Source organism: Aquarana catesbeiana, linkage group LG06 (assembly GCF_042186555.1).
Source record: "Aquarana catesbeiana isolate 2022-GZ linkage group LG06, ASM4218655v1, whole genome shotgun sequence".
NCBI lineage: Eukaryota > Metazoa > Chordata > Amphibia > Anura > Ranidae > Aquarana > Aquarana catesbeiana.
In genome coordinates this window covers 391,125,638-391,136,440 of record NC_133329.1, presented here as the reverse complement: position 1 = coordinate 391,136,440, position 10,803 = coordinate 391,125,638, and positions in this window count along the sequence as shown.

Sequence of the window (10,803 nt, the reverse complement as noted above, 5' to 3'; positions counted from 1 at the left end):
CACCTACCACCGAGGGTGGGGCTCCAATTGCTCGCCCTCCCCCACACACGGGGTCGATCCAGGAAACATCTCCACCACAGAACTCCGGAGGGAGGAGCCATTGTACGGACTACAGCCGGGTCACAGCGTGTCTGTGTGTCCGGGGAACCTGCCTCCTCTGCTCAGGCTCTGAGGAACTACAACTCCCAGATTGCTGGGACTTGTAGTTGCTTTAGAGCCTGAACAGAGGAGGCAGATCACACAGACACGCCGTGACCCGGCTGTAGTCCGGACAATGGCTCCTCCCTCCAGAGCTCTGTGTGGGGGATGGTGCCTCCTCCCCCGCTCTCCACACACTGACACCCACATCTCCACTCACCTACCACCGAGGGTGGGGCTCCAATTGCCCACCCTCCCCCACACACAGGGCCGATCCAGGAAATATTCGATTGCCTCTCGGGGGATCAGGAAGGAATTTTTTCCCCAGCTGGAGCACATTGGATCATGCTTTGCTGGGGTTTTTCGCCTTCCTCTGGATCAACTGCCTCACAACCCAATACACCCACTCTTCTACCACCAAGAGGGGACGCTACCACCTGGGCATGGGGTGAGTGTGGCCAGTGGAACTTCCCCCCAAGTTTCATCTGCCCTCACTCCCCCATGCCCAGCATACTGGTAATACCCCCTGCCCCCACCTACACCCAACCATCTACCACCAAGAGGGGACGCTACCACCCTGGGTAGGGGGTTAGTGTGGCCAGTGGAACTTCCCCCCAAGTTTCACCTACCCTCACTCCCCCACGCCCAGCATACTGGTAATACCCCCTGCCCCCACCTACACCCACTCATCTACCACCAAGAGGGGACTCTACCACCCTGGGTAGGGGCTTAGTGTGGCCAGTGGAACTTCCCCCCAAGTTTCATCTGCCCTCACTTCCCCATGCCCAGCATACTGATAATACCCCCTGCTCCCACCTACACCCACCCATCTACCACCAAGAGGGGACGCTACCACCCTGGGTAGGGGGTTAGTGTGGCCAGTGGAACTTCCCCCCAAGTTTCACCTACCCTCACTCCCCCACGCCCAGCATACTGGTAATACCCCCTGCCCCCACCTACACCCACTCATCTACCACCAAGAGGGGACGCTACCACCCTGGGTTAAAAAAAAACAAACTTTCCCTTCTCCCTCCACCCCTCCTCCCTCCTCCAAATACTAAATATTAAATATGCTCCCAATTCGCCCAAACCAAGAGAAAAAAAAAATTAAGAGGCTTCAGTGAGCCATGTCCATATCACTCTTAACACCCAAAAAAATATATATATATGAGGCTTCTATAAGCCATACTCCACCCCTTACCTATCTATAGTGAATATACACCTCATCTTCCTTTAACCATATGTACTCCTTGCCCACACCCCCTCATCTACCACCAAGAGGGGACGCTACCACCCTGGGTATGGGGTGTGGGTGTGGCCAGTGGAACTTCCCCCCCAAGTTTCTGCCCTCACTCCCCCATGCCCAGCGTACCCCCTGCTCCCACCTACATACACTCATCTACCACCAATGGTGGCAATGCCTCTAAGGTTCCACAGAAAATGGGGTGCCTTGCCGTGGCTCTGTGGCTTACGCATGCATTTGTAAATGTGTGCAACTAAACCCCTGTCTTTGACACATACTGCTCAACAGGACAGTTTGGTTGGTCACAGGCTGGTCGGTCAGTTGAGTGTGGAAATGTCTTATGTTTATGTGTTTGTCTTTGAAATGCTCCTTTCTGCAGTGACCAGTTACAGGTGGGGGCGGGCAGTAACCACTTTTTTGTACCAGCAAGGGTGGCAATACCTCTTAGGCTCAGCTACACCCACTGATCTACCACAAAGGGTGGCAATGCCTTATACTGTAAAGTGTTTTCTACATTTGCAATATAGTCCCATCTATGGGATTTTTTTTATTGGATATTGTAATAAAATTTGACTACTATTACTTAACAATACTGGTTTTGTACTGTTACATTTCTATATAACTGTGTTCTTTAGGGTGTGTGCTTTATGTAAACAGATGGGGATTCCATTTGGTTTTTCCGATCCGCCCACTGCCTGATTGAAAAAAAGGCCACCATGCCTCTCAGAAAAGAGCTTGGGGTGTCTACTTTCCAAAATGGGGTCATTTGGGGGGGGGGGGGTTTGTGCCACCTGGGCATTCCATGGCCTCCGAAACTGTGATAGGCAATGAAGAGTGAAATCAAAAATTTACACCCTTAGAAATCCTGAAGGCGGTGATTGGTTTTCGGGGCCCCGTACGCGGTTAGGCTCCCAAAAAGTCCCACACATGTGGTATCCCCGTACTCAGGAGAAGCAGCTAAATGTATTTTGGGGTGCAATTCCACATATGCCCATGGCCTGTGTGAGCAATATATCATTTAGTGACAACTTTGTGCAAAAAAAATAAATAAAAAAGTGTCACTTTCCCGCAACTTGTGTCAAAATATAAAATATTCCATGGACTCAACATGCCTCTCACCAAATAGCTTGGGGTGTCTACTTTCCAAAATGGGGTCATTTGGGGGGGGGGATTTGTGCCGTCTGGGCATTTTATGGCCTTCAAAACTATGGCCTTCATTTAGTGACAACTTTTTGTAATTTTTTTTTTTGTCATTATTCAATCACTTGGGACAAAAAAAAATTAATATTCAATGGGCTCAACATGCCTCTTAGCAATTTCCTTGGGGTGTCTACTTTCCAAAATGGGGTCATTTGGGGGGGGGGGGTTTGTACTGCCCTGCCATTTTAGCACCTCAAGAAATGACATAGGCAGTCATAAACTAAAAGCTATGTAAATTCCAGAAAATGTACCCTAGTTTGTAGACGCTATAACTTTTGCGCAAACCAATAAATATACGCTTATTGACATTTTTTTTGGCCGAATACATTTTGGCCTAAATGTATGACTAAAATTGAGTTTATTGGATTTTTTTTATAACAAAAATTAGAAAATGTCATTTTTTTTTTCAAAATTTTCGGTCTTTTTCCGTTTATAGCGCAAAAAATAAAAACCGCAGAGGTGATCAAATAACATCAAAAGAAAGCTCTATTTGTGGGAAGAAAAGGACGCAAATTTCGTTTGGGTACAGCATTGCATGACCGCGCAATTAGCAGTTAAATCGACGCAGTGCCAAATTGTAAAAAGTGCTGTGGTCAGGAAGAGGGTAAATCCTTCCGGGGCTGAAGTGGTTAAGAGGCGTGGACGGAAGTGACATTTTGACGTTGCTTCCGCCCAGCAGTGTCATGGAGACGAGTGGGCGCCATCTTAGCCTCACTCGTCTCCAGACACAGGACGGAGACGGATGCGATCGCCTCCGCCGCTACCGACGGCTCTGTTAAGCAGCGGAGGGCACCGGATTGCGGCGGGAGGGGGGGGCCCCTCTCCCGCCACCGATAAAAGTGATCTCGCGGCGAATCCGCCGCAAGGACCACTTTTATCTGAAAGCCGGCCGCCGCACGAAAACGGGGATACCGGGGTTATGGCAGCTAGCTGCTGCCATAACAGCAATATCCGCCGCCAAAGTTTGGACGTACATCGTCGTGCGGCGGTCGGTAAGTGGTTAAGGATAAGGCTACTTTCACACTGGGGCTGCGTTAGCGCTAAAGCGCCGATTGTTTTAGCGGCGCTTTAGCGCTGTTTAATCAGTGGTTTTGGGCCGCTAGTAGGACGCTTTTAACCCCGATAGTGGCCGAAGATGGGGTTAAAAGCACCCGTGTTTGCGGCGTGTCCAAATGGCTTTTCAGGCGCTTCGGAATCACTGCCCATTCATTCCAATGGGCAGGGGCAGTTTGGGAGCTCTGTATATAACGCTCCAAAACCTCCCCAAAGATGCTGCTTGCAGGACTTTTTGTAACGTCCCACAAGCCCCAGTGTGTAAGCACTCAGGCTTTCACATTCGGGCGCATGGGAGGCAGTTTACAGGCGATATTTCTAGCGCTAAAACGACTGAAAACTGCCTCCTGTGTGAAAGGGGTCTACAGCACTAAGTCTGGGCGCCCTCTCTTTCTTTTTATGGTCTCAGTTGTTCCAGACTCCCCCAGTCCTAAGAGGCAGCAAGACAAAGTGCATCTATACAAGCCAGGACGGACATATAGCCAACTTACATTGTGTGGGTTCACTCCCAAGCAAGCAGCGTAAGCAGCTGTGTATTTGAAGGCAAACCAGCAGGACCCTATTTTCTTTGCTAGGTAAGATTTATTTCTAAGGGAGAGAGTCAATTCTTCCATATAGTATATATGGTCTACTTTCACTAGCCATTGGCATAGCGTAAGTATGGTCGGTTGCTTCCAATATTGGGAGATAAGTGCCTTTGCAGCGTTATAGAGGTGTGGTGTTATAGATTTCTTATACGTTCCCACTGGTTTGCCTGTACAATGTAGTAATACAATCCACGGATCATTGGGAATCTCATAACCTTGGATCTCCTTGGCCCAGTGTAGAATAGCTAGCCAATATGGGCGTATAAGTGGGCAAAACCACCAGATGTGAGCATGTGTTGCTTGTTCACCGCATCCCCTCCAGCACAGAGGTGATGCTTGTGGAAAGGTCTTGTGCAGCACCACAGGGGTGTATAGTGCCATCTCATCAACAATTTATAGTTCACCTCCGCGGTTTTGGAAGCCCGAGAGGAGGTATGAGCCATTATGAGGATGGTGGATCTTTGGGCTGCTGACAACTCTTTGTGGAGGTCTTGTTCCCAATAGCGTAAGAAAGTAGGGTCTCTTGTGGAGGTTAGCGTTTGCAATGCTTGTTAAAAGTGGGAGACAAGCTTCTCCACTGGTTGGTCCTCAGAAAAAGCGGCTTCTAAGAGTGTCAGATCCGAGACGGACCGTAACGGTTTTGGGAGAGAATGCACAAAAGCTGGTAGTTGGCGGTATCTCCACTGGTCCACGAGTGTCACTGTGGAGCTATGTATTATAGACAAAGGCACAATACCCAATGGAGTAGTTACTTGATGTAGTTGGGCCGTAGCCCCAAAATTCCAAACATGAATCCCGGGGTCAATGTTACCCGGGGGAAAGTAGTTATGACCGGTCAATGGCAAGAGAGGAGAGTTATATGTCCATTTATTCATCTTGCACAGTGAGTCCCACACCATGAGGGTGGAGCATGTAAGCAGTAATGTGGTAGAGGAGAAAGTTCTGTATTTCCTAGGGATCCAAATTCGTGTGAAAAGATCTGTGCCACTGAGCTCAGTTTCCAGGTGAACCCCAAGCTTAGAGAGTCTTTGTGATACTTCCAATCAGATATTCTATTCAACACAATTGCCAAGAAATATCTTTTAAAACCTGGTAGGGCTAAGCCCACTTCCCTTTTGGGTCTAATGAGGAAGGTCCTGGCAAGCCTGGCTCGTCTTCTGTTCCAGACATATTTACTGATTAACGATCTTATCAGCGTAAAGAAACCTGCAGGTATTCCATACGGAATCATTTGGAACATGAACAGCAACTTGGGTAGCACATTCATCTTCACAACTCCAATTCTTCCCAACCATGAGTGAGCAGTTTGGGTATACAACTTTTATAACCAAGTACACCGATAATTTAAATATTTTGTTATCTAGTGGTGAGTATATCCCAGATGTATGAATAATATGTTGGTTAAGCAATTTTCACCAGCAAATGTACAGAAGTTCAGATTTTAGTTATAATGGGTATTGAGAAGGAGACATGCAGGTATTCTCAGCAGATTATCAGCAGATTGTTAGCAGTTATGAGCGTAGCTATGTAGATCTTTTTTATACGGCTGCTGAATAGTATAGATTTTGCACTCAGTTTATGCAGATATACAGATATGCAGATTATGATATAGTTATTGCAAGGGTTGCAACATAGGTATGCAGGTATCTATGCAATTTCAGTTCCAGGGATGTAGGTTAAAGGCTAATTAATGCTCAATTTTTTACAGTCACAATCCTCTCATCCAGTCTCATTACAGATCGTTTTTTTTTTTTACTCACTCAATATTTCAGTCCTCGATATACCTCAGTGGCTCTTGCTGCTGCTCTGTTCTGCTTTTTTCAGATGCAGCGATTGATGGGCTTCTCGGGCGCCTGCCGCTCCGATGTCTCGGCCTTCCCTGAGGTTCACCCAGGGGCCCCGACCTGGCAGCTGAGCGTGTCGGGTGGATCAGGTGACCAGATGACCAGCAACTCCCGAGAGTTACCGAAGGCGCCCACGTGACCTCCGATGGCTTCCGAGGAGCTTCCCGCACCCCGGGATATCACAGCTACTCAGCCGAACCAAGCCGAGCCCGGGGCTGTCCACCACTTCTCGATCCCCTTCGCTCCTCCGCACCCCTCTCAGGACCCACAGCGTTGCGAGGCAAGACAGCCAGCCAGGAGGCAGCGACCAGGTCGGCGGTGAGAGTCCCTGTGCCTTTAACACCTTCCCGCCCCGCCGTAAAATGAGGGCTGGATGGGATTTTCGCTGTTCTCAGTGGACGTCATATGATGTCCTCCCCAGCATGCACCTCGCGTGCCTCACATACCGTGCTGCAGCCGGACACAGCGGATGACAGATCAGTGTACCGGCGTGCTGCCGGTGCCATGTGATTGCTGTGACCAATCACCGCAGACCAACATGACAATTGTACACAATGAATGGCTTCTATTCATGCCATTGATTGTGTACTATTGTGTTGCTCTCTGTGATTGGCCACAGTGATCACATGGCACAGACAGGTCCAATCACAGCCTATCTGTACCATGTGATTAGCAATAGTAAACATGGAATGAATAGATTTAATTCAGAAAAAATGGTTGTTTATACCAGTGAAATATAAGCAATCATAGTGTGTAAAAAATAAAAATCCCGATCACCTCCCCAGAGTAGTACAGTGTTACTATGTATGGGAAGACTGTATTGCTCTGGTCACAGTATGTAAAAAAATAAAATCACTAAAAAATGTAATAAAAAAAGGAAAATGAATTTAGAAACTGAAACTGAAAATGGAAAAAATATATATACTGCCACAACAGTTATAAGGACACTGTACTGCACTGGTGACAGTATGTAAAAAAAAAAAATGGGGAACTGTTTTTTTTTTCTTCATTTTCCAAAAAAATGCAACAAAGGATTACAACTTAAAAAAAAACTGCTGTGCCTCTTACTAATTACATCAGACTGTCTACGTTCCAAAAAGGGGGCATTTGAACCGTCCTGTCATTTTTGGGGCCTCCAAAAATGGGATTGACTGTCAGTACATCAGAATTGATCCATTTTCAGATAGATATCCCATAGCTTGTGGACTCTCTAACTTTCCTACGGACCAAATAATATACACTAATTTGGGTTATATTCACCAAAGAAATGTAGCAGAATACATTTTGGCCTAAATGTATGAAGAATTATTTATTTGTTCCATTTTATAACAGAAACAAAGAAAAATGTGTTTTTCATTTTTTTTAGGTCTTTTTTTTTGTTTATATAATAAAAATAAATAATAAAAAAAACTGTGGTGATTAAATGCCACCAAAAGCTCTAGTTGTGTGAAAAAAAATATAAAAATTTCATCTGTGTACAGTATTACATGATCACTCAATTGCCATTCAAAGTGTGACAGTGCTGAAAATTGGCCTGGGCAGGAGGGGGGTGAAAGTGTCCGGTATTGAAGTGGTTAATGAAAAGAAAAGCGGTAAAATGGATCCCCTGCAGCTGGCAACAATAGACTGACCCCCTCCCCCTGAAACAATAGACCCCCAGCAACAATAGCCCCTCCCCCCATGCATTTAAAGCTAATTAAGATATAAGATACAAAAATATATATTATCTATCTATCTATCTATCTATCTATCTATCTATCTATCTATCTATCTATCTATCTATCTATCTATCTATCTATCTATCTATCTATCTACAGAATCTCACAAAAGTGAGTACACCCCTCGCATTTTTGTAAATATTTTCTTCTATCTTTTCATGTGACAACACTGAAGAAATGACACTTTGTTACAATGTAAAGTAGTGAGTGTACAGCTTGTATAACAGTGTAAATTTGCTGTCCCCTCAAAATAACCCAACACACAGCCATTAATGTCTAAACCGCTGGCAACAAAAGTCAGTACACCCCTAAGTGAAAATGTCCAAATTGGGCCCAAAGTGTCAATACTTTGTGTGGCCACCATTATTTTCCAGCACTGCCTTAACCCTCTTGGGCATGGAGTTCACCAGAGCTTCACAGGTTGTCACTGGAGTCCTCTTCCACTCCTCCATGATGACATCACGGAGCTGGTGAATGTTAGAGACCTTGTGCTCCTCCACCTTCCGTTTGAGGATGCCCCACAGATGCTCAATAGGGTTTAGGTCTGGAGACATGTTTGGTCAGTCCATCACCTTTACCCTCAGCTTGCGTAGCAAGGCAGTGGTCATCTTGGAGGTGTGTTTGGGGTCGTTATGTTGGAATACTGCCCTGCGGTCCAGTCTCCAAAGGGAGGGGATCATGCTCTGCTTCAGTATGTCACAGTACATGTTGGCATTCATGGTTCCCTAAATGATCTGTAGCTCCCCAGTGCCGGCAGCACTCATGCAGACCATGACACTCCCACCACCATGCTTTACTGTAGGCAGTGGCGGCCTGTCTTTTAGGGGTGCCCAGGCGCCACCCCCTCTCTTCTCGCCACCCCCTCTCTTCTCACCACCCCCTATTTGAGTAATGAATAGATTCATGCATAGCATGAATCTATCCATCGCCGCCCCCTATTCATGTGTCCAGCCCCTTTCGGGTCACCGGGCGCATGAATTACAGCAGCCAGGGTTTTTTTTTTAAGCACCTGATTAGAGCCAGAGGCTCTAATAAGCTTCAAAATAGGGTGAGCTTGGGATGCCCAGTCTCCGAAGGGAGGGGATCATGCTCTGCTTCAATATGTCACAGTACATGTTGGCATTCAGGGTTCCCTCAATGAACTGTAGCTCCCCAGTGCCGGCAGCACTCATGCAGCCCCAGACCATGACACTCCCACCACTATGCTTGACTGTAGGCAAGACACACTTGTCTTTATACTCCTCACCTGGTTGCCGCCACACACGCTTGACACCATCTGAACCAAATAAGTTTATCTTGGTCTCATCAGACCACAGGACATGGTTCCAGTAATCCATGTCCTTAGTCTGCTTGTCCTCAGCAAACTGTTTGCAGGCTTTCTTGTGCATCATCTTTAGAAGAGGTTTCCTTCTGGGATGACAGCCATGCAGACCAATTTGATGCAGAGTGCGGCGTATGGTCTGAGCACTGACAGGCTTACCCCCCACCCCTTCAACCTCTGCAGCAATGCTGGCAGCACTCATACGTCTATTTCCCAAAGACAACCTCTGGATATGACGCTGAGCACGTGACCTCAACTTCTTTGGTGGACCATAGCGAGGCCTGTTCTGAGTGAAACCTGTCCTGTTAAACCGCTGTATGGTCTTGGCCACCGTGCTGCAGCTGTTTCAGGGTCTTGGCAATCTTGTTATAGCCTAGGCTATCTTTATGTAGAGCAACAATTCTTTTTTTTTTAGATCCTTAGAGAGTTCTTTGCCATGAGGTGCCATGTTGACACACCTGCTCCCCGTTCACACCTGAGACCTTGTAACACTAACGAGTCACATGACATCGGGGAGGGAAAATGGCTAATTGGGCCCAATTTGGACATTTTCACTTAGGGGTGTACTCACTCTTGTTGCCAGCGGTTTAGACATTAATGGCTGTGTGTTGAGTTATTTTGGGGGAACAGCGAATTTACACTGTCAGGCTCGGTTCACACTAGGGGCGGCACGACTTGCAGGTCGCCTCACCGAGGCGGCCTGCACACGACATCCACGGCGACTTGCAAAATGACTTCTGTATAGAAGTCTATGTAAGTCGCCTCAAGTCGCCCCAAAAGAAGTACAGGAACCTTTTTCTAAGTCGGAGCGACTTGCGTCGCTCCTATTAGAACGGTTCCATTGTACATAACAGGAGGCGACTTGTCAGGCGACTAGGTCGCCTGACAAGTCGCCCCCGTGTGAACCGGCACTTATACAAGCTGTAGACTCACTACTTTACATTGTAGCAAAGTGTCATTTCTTCACATGAAAAGATAGAATAAAATATTTACAAAAATTGTGAGTGGTGTACTCCATTTTGGAGATACTGTGTATGTATGTATGTATGTATGTGTATATATATATATATATATATATATATATATATATATATTTTTTTTTATCTTATATCTTAATTAGCTTTAAATGCCCTTTATTCTATTTTTCTATTCTATATAATAAGGTTGTTAAAAAAAATAGAATAAAGAGCATTTAAAGCTAATTGAGATATAATATATATATATATATATATATATATATATATATATATATATATATATATATATATACATACATGTATATATATATATATATATATATATATATATATATATATATATATACATATAAAATTGTATAATAAATAATATATATATTAAAAAAGGTATACAATAGAGATAAAATTATTTCTGAATAAAGAGTATTTAAAGAGAATAAAGATATAAGTAAAATAAATATATATAATAAATATTATATATACTAAAGAAGTTAAATAAAAAAAAAAAATTTAGAATAATGTGCATTTGAAGAAAATAAATATATACATAAATATTATTATAATATTAATTAATAATAATAATTAATATATATAAAATTTAAAAAAAAACATGAAATTAGAATAAAGAGCATTTGAAGAAATAAAGATATACAGCATTTTTTTTTTCATATATATATATATATATATATATATATATATATATATATATATATATATATATA